The 17420-nt window shown below is 46.4% G+C and overlaps 1 pseudogene; it reads right to left on the bottom strand.

Annotated features, from left to right (window-relative positions):
* Positions 1-1516: 1516 nt before the first annotated feature.
* Positions 1517-16736, bottom strand: LOC138444248 (glutamine synthetase pseudogene; annotated as a pseudogene).
* Positions 16737-17420: the final 684 nt, after the last annotated feature.

The raw sequence follows: 17420 nt of genomic DNA on the forward strand, positions 1-17420 counted from the left end.
AGCCCCCAGGGAAGCCCCAAGAGGGACTGGAGAACACCCCATGAATGGATGGTAAAGGGGGCAAAGGAGAGAATTTGACATTGTAAGTCTTTCCTGTAAGAGAAGACAAAGGATGACAAGGATGAGGTGTGGTCGCTTCCCTGCATTTTCCACCACGGACATTGACCCTACTCCTGACGTGGCTCAAGTTAGAGCAAATAGAGTGATGTTTAAATATCATCACAAGTACTGGTTAGAAGGAAAGGATCCGTAAACTCATTGTGCTTATGATGCTTACAAATGCTTGGTTTAGAGAAATAAAACTTGATGAGGATGGTCTGAAGTTTTACAGTCTCCCAGCTCTTAAAATCTCTCCTTGAACCACACAGGCTGTGGATCTGAACCATGTGCTTTTGATCTCCAAAAATGATATTTAATAAACTCAGATTTCTGAAGAAGTCATCAGCCTACACAGAAATGTTTTAAGAAAAAAATTTATGGAGTTCCTTGTCATATCTATGGTAAGAATGCTATTTTCTTTACGAGGATCTTTATGGTATTTGTTCCAGAAATAGCTGTTTTTTCCTAAACACCTGCTTTTATTCTATGGATGCTCTAGATCATATAACTGACCATGTCTCCCTGCTTTCTGTTTATACTCAAATATGAAGCAGTCTTGAGCCAGTGTACAGACCTTCACAACCCGCAAAACTGAAATTTCACCCTTAGCATCTTCATCTTCTGTTTTTTTTCCTTAAATTTTTTCTTATATACCTACTGTTTTGCTTTCATTATATTGCATGTAATTTTTAAAAGTCATCTTAAATTATCCTGAGAGCAAGGTGGTTAAATAAACACAAAGGTGGTGAAGGGGTGCTAGCTCGTGTGAGTCCATTTGCTGACTGTGGTTGGGTGGCTTGAACAACAGGCTATTCATAAGGACAGGAAATTTGCAAGACTGATGTTAGAAACTGGAAGTACCTGCACTATTTATAGTTGCATTTTTAAACAAATTCTTGAATCTGAGCGGTGAATATGTGCTATTCTAACTGGAAAGGTAATTATCAAATTCCTTAGTAGTCACTTGGCCATGGTATAGAAGTAACTTGACGCTCCGCTCAGGAGAGCAGGAGGCTGGTGATTTCTTTCATCTAAGCAGCACTGTTTTCTTTCTAAGGTTAATTCCATTCAAAGATCAAAGTCCAAATACTTAATCAAAACCACTGATTTTTCAAATCCACAGCCAATCTTGGACTAGATTTGCAACCACCAAATACTGAAGAAAGCAAAGCAAAATGAAACCAGGCCGTTACAAAATACGCAGTGTATCGAACCTTCCCCCCTCCGCCCCTAGTTAGCATTTGACATTCAACTCTGTTGCTCTTCAAATTCTCTCTCCCCTTTTTTGGGGGGAGGAATTAAGAAAGACCTTGGTACCCCATCCTTTAAGCTACAGCTATTAGGATAATGGAGAGAGGGGTGAGAGTTGAAGTGGGTGTAGAATTAGGAGGGGCTTGATGGCTGCAAGTCAGTCCACTTAGTTTTTGTACTGGGTGAGCTCATTGCCAGTTTCATTGAGAAGATACGTGCAGGGACTTCTCTGGTGGTCCAGTGGCTAAGACGCCATGCTCCTAGTGCAGGGGGCCCTGGTTCAATAACTGATCAGGGAAGTAGGTCTCACATGCCACAGGTAAAGATCCTGCAAGCCACAATTAAGGCACAGACAAATAAATAAATAAGTATATTAAAAAATATTCATCCAGGTTTAAAAAAAAAAAGTGAAGATGTGCAGATGAGGGCTTTTGTTATCGAGAAAGGGTCACGGTTGGCAGAGGTCTTTACAGTAAACCTTCTTCTGTCTACAGTCCTGGGAATGTGGGTGCTAAAGCCACGGTTGGTCATGCTGGCTGAAAAGTCATTGATGGTGGAGGTTTCATGGAGTCCAGTTAGGTGCCAGGCATTGTTCAGGTCCCCCTTGGGATCATAGGCTCAGCTGCATGTACCATTTGCTCAGTTCCTCAATGGCCTCCTCAAGGTGCTTCAGACCATTCTCTCTCATGGCCTTGGTGCTGAAGTTGGGGTGGCACCTGGCATCATTCCAGGTCCCAGGAATGGGCTTTAGGATCAAAGGTTGCTGTCATTCCAAAGTCTTCATATACATCATGTGAGATGAAATGGTCCACCCAGAGATAATGTCTGACGTCCATTCCTTCACAGGGTCTTATCTGAAATTCCCATGGGGCAGCCACGACCTTGGCACTCTGTCCTCAAAATCTTGACGCCTGGTGGTGAGCCCATGCGATAATCCCCACCATAATCTTTGCTCCCTCACCACAGTCGTATGGACCTTGGGGTCCAAGGAAGCAGCTGGAAGGCCAACCCAAGGGGTGCTCACCTGTGCCCATGAGAATATATTCCTGCTTTGGTCCAAACGGGGGTGCTGGTTGCTCCCCACGTCTGTATTCCGTTTATAGGGATGCCTTCCATGGGTCTCTGCAGCCTATCGGTTGTACTTGAAGACTTCACAGAACCCCAGGTGGTAGTCCTTGCATAACAGGTCCTGAAACATGGCAACAGGGATGAGATACATGTCCCTGTTGGAGCTTCAGACTGAAAAGTGATAGAGCCATCAAAATGCCACTCGGGCAACTCATCTGGCGCTGTCGATCCAGATATGCATAGCTCGGGCTTTCTCACCCCGAGGCGGGGACATACCCACCTGACGGATGCCTTTGTTTCAGTGGAAGCTCACTGAGGCGGCCGTGGTGGGAGGTGTCCTGGGTGGCAGGGCAGGCAGGCAGGGAGAAGGGAGTGCAGGGGGTAGGCCGGGAGACGGGGGGTGCTGCACACACACTGCTCTTCTCCCAACCTCAGCTCTGCCAAAACCATCCCTTCCTTCTTGACTGGGCAAAGAAACAAACTGAGGCTAGAAATGGTTTGAATGGGGCAAAGGGAGGGTGTTTATTTCCTAAATCTCTCAGTCTAAGTGTTCCTTCCGTTTCTCCCTGTGTCATCTGGTCTTGGGAGGAAATGATGACGAGCCTACCTGCTTCCAGATGGCACAAGTACTGGGTACCATCTGGACCCAACGGTACGTGGCATCCTCTGTACCAGGTGATAATGGCTCAGCCTCAGGGGCAGGAGAGACAGAGTACAGGTGTGGTTTATGGATGTGATTCAGTCTTCCTGGGCCAGCTTCCCTGCAGGACTATCCGGAGGCCAAATCGGGAAGAAGGAAAAGATTCATCCTGGTTCCTTTGGCCTCTTTTCCACTGGGAGTGATTCTGACTCTCACCTGCTTAGAAGTGAGGATGCCAAGGAGTTTTCTGGTACAAATAGTAACAGTGCAGAAAATTGGCCCAGAGTATAAAGAGGAGTTTGAAAAGGAAAGAATCGAGCCCATTGTATTCTCAAAGAAAAGACTTTGAAAAAAATCCAACCTGTAGATTTCAAAAGGCCAGCTTCTTTCCAGTTTTCCCTTTAGAAAATATGGATATGATAAATACGCATTTGTACACACTTGCCTTGAGAAAAAGCCCCTCAGAAACACATAGTGGTTACCTCGGAGTGGTAAGATTCCAGGGGATTGTTTTTTTCTTGTTTGGATCTATGGTCCGATTTCCTCACAATGAATGTTAATGACAGTATTGTGGGATGCTAAGTAAAAATCAGGTTCTAAAGTCAGTATGTAAAGAAAAAGATCGTGTCCCATAAAATTACCCCTTAAAGATAACTTCCCTGCTAAAATGGGATATGTGTGACTTTGCGCATCATGAAGTAGTTACCTTGAATTTAGGGCTCAAGATATATGAAAAGATATACATTTCATTGGAGAAGGAAATGGCAGCCCACTCCGGTGTTCTTGCTTGGAGAATCCCAGGGACGGGGGAGCCTGGTGGGCTGCCGTCTATGGGGTCGCACAGAGTCGGACACGACTGAAGTGACTTAGCTTAGCAGTATACATTTTCATATATCAGAATCCACTCAAGGTGCTGAAAAGGTGCTAAGCATTGTGGGAGCCAAAACCAGCTGCAGAGGGAGTATCTGCCATCTTGTTCTTCATTCTGTGGAGCCTCTACTCACTGAGTGGAACGGCCTGAGGTAACATCTTCACTCTTCCGATTGCTCTCTCTCTGTCTCTCTCACTACATCTTTCTCTCTCCTCCCAGGAGGTGGTGTGGGGCTTGTCTTTTTTTTGAGGGGGGAGGGAGTGCTTGTGTTAGAGCTCGGTTTGCAAAGCAAGCCATTATATTCTTTATATTCATTATAAATACATTCACTGTATATGCATTATATTTATTCTAGCTCAATAAAATTGGTGTTTTATTCTAAGGTGAATTAATTAATTAGTTTAACTGAATTTATTAAATTCTAAGGTGAATTTGTTTCCACTTCACATGAAATTAAGGAAGCTTTATGTATGGTATGGGGTGTTTGTAAAGGGGTGGGTGGGTCTAAAAGCAGGGTCTTTGAGGGAGCCAAGAGGGGCTTGCTCACCTTTGCTTGGAAACTCAGCCTGGAAACTCTTGGCAGCCACAGCATCTTGTTAGTAAGGATGGCTCTTAACTATGAAGGGTCATGTTCCTGTTTGGGGTCCTGCTCTGGTTAGGGTGGGGTGGTGGGCAGGGGGAGAGACCAGTTGGAGGGATTCATTTTTATAGGTCCCTCTCCCTCACTCTCTCATCCGCAAATACAGACAGATCCCTGCAAGACCTGTGTGCTTCTGGGAGATGTCTGGGGTCCCTGGCAGAAGGAACATTCACCCAGCACCTATTTACTGATCTCCTGTTATACGTGAGGCACCGGGATTGAGTCTTCTTGGGGGCCGCCTATATGCCCTCTTTCCTCCCCGTCATGGGGGCAGAAGAAAGTGACAGAGGAGACAAAATCACGGTGGTTTCCTGCCCTCTCATTCAGTGACTTATCCAGCCCTGCAGATCACGTGGAGCAGGACAATGGAGTTAAGACCTGGGTTTGGGAATCAGACAGACCTGGGTTCAAATCCTACTTCTGGAACTTGTGAGCTACATGACCTTGGGCAATTTATTTGGCTATTCTAAGTCTCAAGCAAGTTAAGTCATTCTGTAAATGCCAACAAAAGTCTCTACAGTCAAAGCTATGTTTTTTCCAGTAGTCATATATGGATGCGAGGGTTGGACCATAAAGAGGCTGAGCACAGAAGAGTTGATGCTTTTGAACTGTGGTGTTGGAAAAGACACTTGAGAGTGCTTTGGACAGCAAGGAGAGCCAACCAGTCAATCCTAAAGGAAATCAACCCTGAATATTCATTGGAACGACTGATGCTGAAGCTGAAGCTCTAATAATTTGGCCACCTGAAGTGAAGAGCTGACTCATTAGAAAAGACCTTGATGCTGGGAAAGATTGAAGGCTGGAGGAGAAGGGGACGACAGAGGATGAGATGGTTGGATGGCATCACCGACTCAATGGACATGAGTTTGAGCAAGCTCTGGGAGATGGTGAAAGACAGGGAAGCCTGGAGTGCTATAGTCCATGAGGTTGCAAAGAGTTGGACATGACTGAGGGACTGAACAAGAACAACAATAAATGGGAAGTATACTTATTGAGCACCTACTATGTGCAGGGTACTGGGTTCTCTGCCCAAGAAACTTACAGTCTATGGGAAAGACTAAACATTTGTATATTTGTAAGGATAGACTGTGATAAGTTCTCCAAAGGGAAAGGAAGAGTCTTTTGAACTGGATAGCTAAGATCCTCATCAGGGTCATTTTCAGGGGAGAGATCTCAGAAAAGTGATCTTTGTGGAGCTGTTTTAAGTCAAGAACTGTGGGAGGAGAAGGTGTCAGAATCAGTGTGGGAGAGAGCATTCCAGCAGAGAGCAAAGCATCTGTCCGCCTCCAGCAGATGAAACCCGCCCCACTCCCCCACCCCCGCAGTCCCCTTAGAGCAGAGGAAACCCTTCTGAGCTAAAAATAAACTTGCTGAGCCTCGGAAAATCCTGTCACTGCCCAGAGGCCCCCCGCCACCGCCCCCCGCCCCCCACACCCTGAGACACGACTCTGTGGCTCAAACCCTCTGGGCCGTGCCCCACACAGGATGTGCGGGGATGGTGGTCCTCAGACTGAAGCCCCTGATTTCCCTGGCTAATTTTGCCTCCCTGAGAGTGTGTCTCCAGCAAGGCTGGGCTCCCAAGCTGGGCGCCCGCCAGTCAGTCTGGCCAGGGAAGGAACTATTTTGGGAATTTTTATGATGGAACAATATTTTTTCGGTAAACAAATGGAGAGCTGTTAAACAGGGATGGTCACCCCCTAGCTTTTGGTTCACCATTCTCCGTGCGGAGCTGTCACAGAGGCGGCCCTGTCCAGTGGGGAGATTGTCCCCAGGGCTGCCGAGCTTCGGTGCCCACCTCGTCATTTCTCTTGGATTAATCAGCTTTGGAAATTGGAAACACTGCTCCCTCCCCAAGCCCTACCTCAGATTCTCTGAAAACAAAAGCCCTTGGTGTGGTCGTGGAGGCAGGGCCCACCCTGATTAACCACTTAGGGCTTGAGGATGGCCTGGACTCCAAAGTTAACTTCGGAAGGGATCTCAGAGAACATCTGCCATTCCCCGATCCCACCCCCCTCAACAGGTGAAGGAACCAAGGCCCAGAGAGGAGAGACTGCTTCCTCAAGGTCACAGAGCTCATCAGCTGCAAATGAGGTGGGAGCCCCAAATCCCAGGCTCTGAGTCCTTATTCTTTTCCTTCAGGAAAATAAGGCAGAACAATAAGGTCAAGAAAAGGAAAGGGTAGACTCTAAATTCGATATCTTGCAGAGAGCCTACAAACTAATACATACATGCACAGCAAGTCATAAATGTACGAAGTTTCTAAGCACTGACCCTCACCCTCAATATCTCCTGGGAGAGGACTCTTCTTGTTCCTGAGGACCAGCCCTTTATTCCAACCCTGACCTCACCTGGGCTGGCCTCTTCAGGCACTCACCTCTGACGGGCTGCTTGGGGACTTCATCACTGAGGACCCTCTCCTTGATGCTGAGAGACCATCCCTGCCCAAGTGTCATTCCTCCAGCAGCTCCATCGTCTCTTGTTCTGCCTCAGTGGCTCCCAAGCATCCATAGCTGCCTGGGTCCCATTTTCTCAGGCTGGGCTATGGTCATTTTATTGTTATGGCTTTAATAGCTGTCTGTTATTTAGCCAGGCCCTGATATGACTCTTGAGAGTCCCTTGGACTGAAAGGAGATCAAGTTAGTCAATCCTAAAAGCAATCAACCCTGAATATTCATTGGAAGGACTGATGCTAAAGCTGAAGCTCCAATACTTTAGTCACTAGATGCAAAGAGATGACTCTTTGGAAAAGACCCTGATGCTGGGAAAGATTGAGGGCAGGAGGAGAAGAGGGCAACAGATGATGAGATAACTAGATAGCATCACCGACTCTATGGACATAAACTTGAGCAGACTCCAGCAAATGGTGAAGGACAGGGAAGCCTGGTGTGCTGTAGTTCATGGAGTTGCAAAGAGTCAGACATGACTTTTAGCAAATGAACAACAATATTTCATACAACAGCTATTCTTGGTATGGATTATTTGTCCCACTTTACAGAGGAAAATGCTGAGGTCCAGATAAACCCAAGATCACATGAATGATGAGTAAATAATGCAGCCAGGATTCACCCTAGCTCTTTCTGACTCTAATCCTTCAGCTTTCCCCACCAGACTGTCTCCAGGTGTGAGACAAAGAGAGTCTGGCCTGGACAGTGGCAAACCCACATAGCAGAAAGGACTCTGTTTACAAGCTCCGGTAGATCAAATGTTGCAATTGAAAAAAAAAAAAGGACAAATAGAACATATCACCTAAGTTTTGAGTCTTGAGTTTGTCAGAAGTCTTCCCCTTTTGAGTGATAGAAACTCAACTTAATCAGCTTATATAAAAGAGAGCTTACCTTCATTTGTGTGCCTAGCAAGTCTAGGGTTACTTCTGGCTTTAAGAACAGCTTGCTTCAGCATAGTCTTTCTCTGCTTGGCTTATTCTTCAGATGAGCTTTCTCCACATGATGGTATCAGTGGTTGCTGGAGCTCCAGAATCAGGTAATCTCAGCAGATAGGGACCATTTCTTTCATAGCTTTGGGAAGAAAATCCCAGAAGGATTCCTACTGGCTGGCTTGGGTCACGTGCCCATTCTCTGAGCCAATCACTGTAGCCAGAGAGATGGAGAAAGAATGTGCTCTTTATAGGAAAACCAGCTGAGCTTTGGTGTCTGACAAAGGGGAGAAAAGGTTTGGAGAGACAGAAACAACAGGTAACCTTAGGCCAGGGGACGGGGAGAATGTTGACACCACTTACAGTCAGCGGGAAAAATCAGGAGGAAGGATTACTTAGGAGTAACAATACTAATCGCAACAACAGTAATAAGCAACATTTATTATAGCTTAAGGCTTCCCTGGTGGCTCAGTGGTAAAGAATTCGCCTGCAGTGCAGGAGCTACAGGAGACACAAGTTGGATCCCTGGTCAGGAAGATCCCCTGGAAGAGGGCATAGTAACCCACTCCAGTATTCTTGCCTGGAGAATCCCCATGGACAGAGGAGCCTGGCAGGCTACAGTCCACAGGGTTGCAAAGAGTTGGACATGACTAAGTGACTTAGCACACATGCATGCCCACATTATAGCTCACAGAGCCCTTTCACATACCTCATTTAGTCCTCCTCTCAACTTATATGCAGAGTACATCATGAGAATGCTGGGCTGGAAGAAACACAAGCTGGAATCAAGATTGCCGGGAGAAATATCAATAACCTCAGATATGCAGATGACACCACCCTTATGGCAAAAAGTGAAGAGGAGCTAAACAGCCTCTTGATGAAAGTGAAAGAGGAGAGTGAAAAAGTTGGCTTAAAGCTCAACATTCAGAAAACGAAGATCATGGCATCTGGTTCCATCACTTCATGGGAAATAGATGGGGAAACAGTGGAAACAGTGTCGGACTTTATTTTGGGGGGCTCCAAAATCACTGCAGATGGTGATTGCAGCCATGAAATTAAAAGACGCTTACTCCTTGGAAGAAAAGTTATGACCAACCTAGATAGCATATTCAAAAGCCGAGACATTACTTTGCCAACAAAGGTCTGTCTAGTCAAGGCTATGGTTTTTCCAGTGGTCATGTATGGATGTGAGAGTTGGACCATGAAGAAAGCTGAGCACCAAAGAATTGATGCTTTTGAACTGCGGTGTTGGAGAAGACTCCTGAGAGTCCCCTGGACTGCAAGGAGATTCAACCAGACCATTCTGAAGGAGATCAGCCCTGGGATTTCTTCAGAAGGAATGATGCTAAAGCTGAAACTCCAGTACTTTGGCCACCTCATGCAAAGAGTTGCCTCATTGGGAAAGACTCTGATGCTGGGAGGGATTGGGGGCAGGAGGAGAAGGGGACAACAGAGGATGAGATGGCTGGATGGCATCACCGACTCGATGGACGTGAGTTTGAGTGAACTCTGGGAGTTGGTGATGGACAGGGAGGCCTGGGGTGCTGCGATTCATGGGGTCGCAAAGAGTTGGACACTACTGAGCAACTGAACTGAACTGAACCCTGAAATGAAGGCAGAACAGCTGTTGTTCTTGACCTCATTTCACAGATGAGGGGACAGGTATGGAGAGGATAAAGGATGTGCTCAAGGCTGGCAGGAGGCAGGTCTGGGTCCAATGGTGGACTCGTGCTCATGTTATCTGAATCTCAGCTCAGGATGGGAGACAGGCTGAGTGAGAAGTGCTTGGTGTCCTGAAGACAAATGCTACTCTCAAGGTGACAGGTACACCTGACTGTGTCACTTTGGGATCATTTAGCTTAGCTGATCCCCTGCTAGGTGTTGTGTGTCATGCGGGCAGGGACCTTATCTAATTCACTGCTCTACCTTAGTGCCAAGCACTGTGCTTGGTACTCAAGATGCATTGAAGACAAAATGATCCAGTAGCGGCCCTGTTGATAATCTGAGTCTCCCTGAGAATGGAGGATGGGGACCAGAGCTGCTGGTTAAGGACTGAGACTTGGGGAGTCAATGAGGGGAGAAAAAAGGAGTGGGGGCCTAAAGTGTAGCATGTTTGGCCCCAGTTCCAGACAACCTTCGCCAAATGCATCACAAGCCTCCATCTGCTGGGCAGACCAAGCTGGACATATGGGACTTCCAGACTCTGCAGATCCTGTTGATGTGGCTGGGCTGAATTGGCAACCACGTGTTGTGCCTTCTGGGGGGTGTCTTTGCTGCACCTGATAGCATTTCTGTTTAATTAAGTTCTAGTTAAGTCAGTCAACTCCGTGCAGTGAGCACCAACTAGATGTCAGGCATTGTGCATATATTGTGCACCAGGTGTATGGTGGAAAATGACACAGTTTAAAAAGTCATTTTAATTAAGTAATCAATTTTTCATTTATAGGCTGTGCCATGCAGCATGTGGGATCTTAGTTCCCCAACCAGGATTTGAATCCGTGCCCCCTACATTGGAAAACAGAGTCAATCGCTGGATCACCAGGGGAGTCTCAAGGGCTATTTTACGGGCCACTCATTTGTTTAGCATGCATTATTTCCCAGGTACTACGTTAAGTACTGGGTATACAAGATTTGGTGAAATTTTTATTCTAGACAGGGTGGAGTGACATATTTATGCCCAACTGATCACAATACAAACGCTGTAATGGAAGGTGGGAAGGAGGCAAAGCTTGCAGACCAGTCCAGGGATCTCCACTTTATCCTTGGATGCCCTGGTCCCCTGGCAGGGAAATCCTCGCCTGGTGCGTCTGTTTTGCCATCCAGTCATCTACTGGTTTCGTGCTTTGTCCTCTGGTCAGCGTGTCCTGTTTATATTTGTTGCCCCTTAAAATGTGAGCTCCTAGTGGGCAAAGCCAGGTTCCATGCATTTGTTGTGTGTGTGTGTGCTGAGCCCGTAGCTCCAGGATAATTAGAGCTGCTGAAACTTAGCCCTTTCTGAGCTTCCCTCATCTGCCACCTTTAGGGTTGCCCATAACATACGCACTGGAGTGAACTGGTTGTCAACTGATATCTGACCCCCTTTGTTCATTACTAGAGTGTGAACTGGGCACATGCTACCCTTGCTGCTTGGTGTGTCTCTTAAACTTGTGGCCGTAAAAGGAATGCATGACCACTCCCCTGCCCTTTCTATCTTCCCTCACCAGTGGGTGAGGATACTGGAGAAGCCATCTTGGACTTGGACACAGCAATGGAAGCTGCGTGTTGAGGATGGCAGGATCACTGAATGGCCTGGACCACCTGTCTGTGTGCTGGGACAGTTTGATGCATCTTTACAGCAGCTTGTTGTTGTTTATTGCTCAGTTGCTAAGTCGTGTCCAACTCTTTGCGACCGCATGAACTGCACCAGGCTTCCCTATCCTTCACTATCTCCTGGAGCTTGCTCAAACTCATGTCCACTGAGTCAGTGATGCCATCCAACTATCTCATCCACTGTCATCCCCTTCTCCTCTTGCCCTTAGTCTTTCCCAGCATCAGGGTCTTTTCCAATGAGTCAGCTCTTCGCATCAGGTGGCCAAAGTATTGGAGCTTCAGCTTTAGCATCAGTCCTTCCAATGAATATTCAGGATTGATTTCCTTTAGGATAGCAGCTTAGTCCATACCTAAATACTTACAGTGGAAGGAACCTTGGACAACTAGTTTTCTTTGTTTTGCGGTCATGCACAAGTCACCTTATCTTTCTAGGCCTCAGTTGCAGCACTTGTCAGATGGGACTATTAAAAGCCCTTTCTTTGCTCCATGGCAGGCGTCTAGGAGCCACAGATGTGGCTGTGATTTGAAAAGTGAAGGAGCAAGGCAAAGGTGGGTGGGGAGCATCCTCAGGGCAAGTGAGCGATCACGGTTTATTACTCAGTTATTTCCTCTTCAGGAGTTTTCGAGAAGCTCAGTTAAACTGCTGATCCAACTACACAGAGCTGAGGAAGGCCTTGTGGGTGTTCATCATCTGCCCAGAATAATTCTCCCCAAACTTTAAAGTGCTCAGAAAATACAAAGTTTGTCTTGGCTGAAATGGGCCAGACCTAAGGAAGTGATCTGGGTCGAAAAGCTTTTACACAATTGTAAGTAATAGGACATGCTGAACCCAGTTGAACCTCATTAAAATGCCATGGCGGGTGGAGTGTTTATGTTTCATGCTCACGATGTTTGAACGTTTAAACTCACATGAAAAATGTAAGCACCGCGATGAAATGACTGGCAGGGCCTGGGCCACTATTTCAGGACGAGGGGTACTCGGTGGTGACAGGAGTGTTGACAGAACCCACTGCCCCTGAAGACACGGAGGTCCCGCTCAGAGGGGACCACGCTCCCCACTCCGCTGACACAGCTATTAGCACGACTGGCTTTTTCTCGTGTAGCCCTCTGCTGGGCACTGCTGCCTGCTCTGCAGAGGCCGGCTGATTTATGACAAACGAAAGACAGAGCCTGTGTGATTTGGGATTGGCAGGCAAAGAGCAGAGTGTAGAGGTTGGTTGGGGAAATTGATTGAAAAAGGAAGGCTGTCCAGGAGAGAAGTAAGACAGTGTGTTTGAAAAACTGGAATTCCTTCATTATCAATTCCTCACAGTACGAGAATAGAATTAGGTTGGCCAAAAAGTTCTTTTGGGGTCGTAAAACAGATTATGGCCTGATCGTGCATTCTGTTCCTGAAAAAAGAGTATGAATTGTCCACTGTGCATCGGGATCCTATGTCGTTACATTCTGGGATAAAGTCCCTGGCCTTATCTTAGGCAGCTATTTAAAATGAGAGCTATGGGGACTTCTCTGGTGGTCCAGTGGTTAAGAATCTGCCTTGTAATGAAAACAGAAAAAAAAAAAAAGAGAGAGAGAGAGAGAGAATCTGCCTTGTAATTCAGGGGATGTAGTTTCCATCTCTGGTTGCGGAACTAAGATTCTCACATGTTGTGGGGCCACTAAGCCCGCACCCCACAACTGGAGAGAAGCCTGCGTGTCACAATGAAGAGCCCATGTGTCGTGACTAAGACCCATGCAGCCAAAAGAAATAAAGATACGTAAATAAATATTAAAGAATAAAATTATAGCTATGAAGCTTAGGTAACAACAGGGAGAATTCTTATGATGTAAATTTAGCAAAAAGTGCAAGCATCCAAATTTATGTACAACGGGATGACCACTGGATTTTTTTTTTTTTTTAAGGTAGCTGTAGAAAAGAATGAAGTGAGAGGAAATATGGCAAGGAAGTAATGATTGCACTGGGCGGGGTGGTGGAGTTATGGCCAACCTGTCTTTATTTTCCTAACTTCCTATACAGTAGTCGTATTCCATTCATAAATTTTAAAAAGTTTTTTTTTTTTTTTTTAATAAGAAGGGACATCTTCAGACTGAGTGATCCTCCCGCAGTAACCACAGGTCCAGCCAGCCTTAAGGAATACTTCCCACCAGACCTACTGACTGCTGACCTTCTCCAGGTGTCAGACACTGCTCCACGGAGTCTGAATCATAGACGTGAAAGTTTAGGAAGAGTCTGGATATGCGAAAGGACACCCCTCTTCTCAGTGATGGCAATTTCAGCAGCTCTCCAGTGGAAACAGAGAGGCCCCCAATCCAGCACCACACAGGGGCTGGTCCTGGGCACCTGTCCACTCAAGGCACAAGATGAAGGACTTGGCCAGCTTCCCGCCTTGGGAGTGATGGGCCAGACACCGCCTGCCAAGTCACAGCCAGGCACTCACAGCTGTGCCTACCCCCCCGGAGAAAGTGAAGGTTCCCTGTTTCCACTCCAAATAGACCTGCCTGGGTCATGACTCTGGGATGCAGTGTGGAGTCAGACAACCCCAAATTTAAAAGAAAATTTACAAATATTTAATCCATGAACTATATGCACATGGTTAGAAAAATGAAATGGCACAGAAGGCTTCTAGTTAACAGTAGATCTCTATTCCACTGTGCCTTGGAGTCAGTCTCGTCCCTCAGAGGCAATGGCTTTTAACTGTTGTGGTTCTTAGTTCTGTCAGTTGCCTTCTATCTCTAAGTAATAGAATATGCCAACCCTGCTGTGTCCTCGTGGTTCTGGAGGGGACTTCACCTCTTGTCTCCCTGCTCGGATTAAGCAGGATTTAGCTCATCTGTATGCTTGGGTGGATGCGGAGACAGGTCATCCAGATGCTGTATGATCCCTACAAAAACCGACTTCCTTGGTGGTCCAGTGGTTAAGACTCTGTGCTCCCAATGCAGGGGGCATGAGTTTGAATCCTGATGGGGGAACTAAGATCCCACATGCCACATGGCCAATAAATAAATACATAAAAAATCACACACACACACACACACACACACACACACACTCGACCCACTTGTAGCCAAGCCACATGAAATAGTGGTCTGCCAGCTGGCAGCTCCTTTAGGATCAGCTTCAGAGGCACACAACTTCCTTGTCCAGGCCACACCTTTCTGCAGCAGCCTGTATCCAGTGCATCACATGAGAGAATAAGGCCAGGCCATTTCTGGTCAATGGACTCAAACGGTGAATGCCCACTTCAGTGCTCTGGGTTGGTAGGAGGAGGCTTTGTAGAATCTGCATTGCAGTTTGACTTGTCCCTATGCCCAACCTGCTTCCTTCCCACCTGGTTAGCTGACATTTGGTCCATGCCCAAAAGTCCTTGATATTTGATCCTATCAAAAACCGCATGACATGGACCAAATATGTTCATGGATGGTTTGGCTAGGAGCAAATTCCAAGGACCTTTTGGCACGGACCAAATGTCTGTGGATCAAATGTCCTATGGACGTTCTAGAGGCCAAATGTCCTACACGATCCCACTCTTTTCACAGGTGTCCATTGTAATAGGCATCAGTTCAGTTCAGTTCAGTTGCTCAGTCATGTCTGACTCTTTGCAACCCCATGAATCGCAGCACACCAGGCCTCCCTGTCCATCACCAACTCCCAGAGTTCACTCAGCCTCATGTCCATTGAGTCAGTGATGCCATCCAGCCATCTCATCCCCTGTCATCCCCTTCTCCTCCTGCCCCCAATCCCTCCCAGCATCAGAGTCTTTTCCAATGAGTCAACTCTTTGCATGAGGTGGCCAAAGTACTGGAGTTTCAGCTTTAGCATCATTCCTTCCAGAGAAATCCTAGGGCTGATCTCCTTTAGAATGGACAGGTTGGATCTCCTTGCAGTCCAAGGGACTCTCAAGAGTCTTCTCCAACACCATAGTTCAAAAGCATCAATTCTTCGGCGCTCTGCCTTCTTCACAGTCCAACTCTCACATCCATACATGACCACAGGAAAAACCATAGCCTTGACTAGACGGACCTTAGTTGGCAAAGTAATGTCTCGGCTTTTGAATATGTTATCTAGGTTGGTCATAACTTTTCTTCCAATGAGTAAATGTCTTTTAATTTCATGGCTGCAATCACCATCTGCAGTGACTTTGGAGCCCCCCAAAATAAAGTCTGACACTGTTTCCACTGTTTCCCCATCTATTTGCCATGAAGTGATGGGACCAGATGCCATGATCTCCGTTTTCTGAATGTTGAGCTTTAAGCCAACTTTTTCACTCTCCTCTTTCACTTTCATCAAGAGGCTTTTGAGTTCCTCTTCACTTTCTGCCATAAGGGTGGTGTCATCTGCATATCTGAGGTTATTGATATTTCTCCCGGCAATCTTGATTCCAGCTTGTGTTTCTTCCAGTCCAGCGTTTCTCATGATGTACTCTCCATAGAAGTTAAATAAGCAGGGTGACAATATACAGCCTTGACGTACTCCTTTTCCTATTTGGAACCAGTCTGTTGTTCCATGTCCAGTTCTAACTGTTGCTTCCTGACCTGCATACAGATTTCTCAAGAGACAGGTCAGGTGGTCTGGTATTCCCATCTCTTTCAGAATTTTCCACAGTTTATTGTGATCCACACAGTCAAAGGCTTTGGCATAGTCAATCAAGCAGAAATAGATATTTTTCTGGAACTCTCTTGCTTTTTCCATGATACAGAGGATGTTGGCAATTTGATCTCTGGTTCCTCTGCCTTTTCTAAAACCAGCTTGAACATCAGGAAGTTCACGGTTCACGTATTGCTGAAGCCTGGCTTGGAGAATTTTGAGCATTACTTTACTAGCATGTGAGATGAGTGCAATTGTGTGGTAGTTTGAGCATTCTTTGGCATTGCCTTTCTTTGGAATTGGAATGAAAACTGACCTTTTCCAGTCCTGTGGCCACTGCTGAGTTTTCCAAATTTGCTGGCATATTGAGTGCAGCACTTTTACAGTATCATCTTTCAGGATTTGAAACAGCTCAACTGGAATTCCATCACCTCCACTAGCTTTGTTTGTAGTAATGCTTTCTAAGGCCCACCTGACTTCACATTCCAGGATGTCTGGCTCTAGACTAGTGATCACACCATCATGATGTGTCTCTAATTATCTCAGTGTCTATTTCCAGGGACCTCATCCTATGACAATTGTTCTTGTCCCTCTCTCGGATTTTCAGAGAATGTCAACTTAGTAGGAACTCTTAATGTGTTTCTCCCAATTCCCTCCCCATCACGGTTCCAAATTAGGATTAGTCATGCAGGACGTTTGCGCAAAATTTTGGAAGGTGGAAGTGAGGCAACAGCCATTTTTCCTCTCTGAAGGCTGGCACAGGGCCAGGTGCCGTTGCAGCTCCTGCCTGTCACTGACAAGCGGCTTACCTTGTCGGCCTGCTGCCTGAGGTTACTCCCACTCCTTCCAGGTCTCCTTCAGCTCTTCTATGACCTGGGCTGGATGCAAGTGCAGCTCCATAGCGGGGGCATCCGCTTATCCAGAAAGTGACCCATATCATGGCGATGGGAGGTGGAGACAGACACAGGCTCCAGGTTGTCCTTCTCCTTCTTTGCACCCATCTTTTACTCTCTACTGCTAGTCCTGCTGACCTCAGGTCCAGCACTGGACACAGAGGCAACAGGTTTACACAGACTACTTAGTCAGGTCCCATGACTGTGTTATCCCCATAACAGTTCCTTTTTTTTTTTTTCCTTGAATTTTAACTCATGCAGTCATTAATTCTAGTTCCCGTTGAAAACTTTGTTTCATTAGCTCTCAGTTGTATTGGACACATTACCCTACAAGGTAGGATATTGGCATTACCATCCTAGTCTTCCCTCTCACCTCTTCCATCAGCGAGTTTTAAACTTCTACATTTGTCAAGTGTGGTAACATTATGTCCTGTCCCCAAACCATAGTGACCCTTTCCCTGTTTTTTGTTCATGGTCCATTGAAGACCAATAAATAGCAACTGGAATGGCATATTTTGTGTGGGTAAATGGGCTCGGGGCCTGGTGATGGCAAACGATCACATTTCTTTTCCTGTATATCCAAGGGCAGACCCCTGTGCCGCTCCGAGAGCAGTATTCTTAGCCCCGAGATCAAATAGACTTTCCTATGTTATGTGCCATTTGCTCAGATGCATCTTACCTCTTACGTGGC

The sequence above is a fragment of the Ovis canadensis genome, chromosome 7 (assembly GCF_042477335.2).
Source record: "Ovis canadensis isolate MfBH-ARS-UI-01 breed Bighorn chromosome 7, ARS-UI_OviCan_v2, whole genome shotgun sequence".
NCBI lineage: Eukaryota > Metazoa > Chordata > Mammalia > Artiodactyla > Bovidae > Ovis > Ovis canadensis.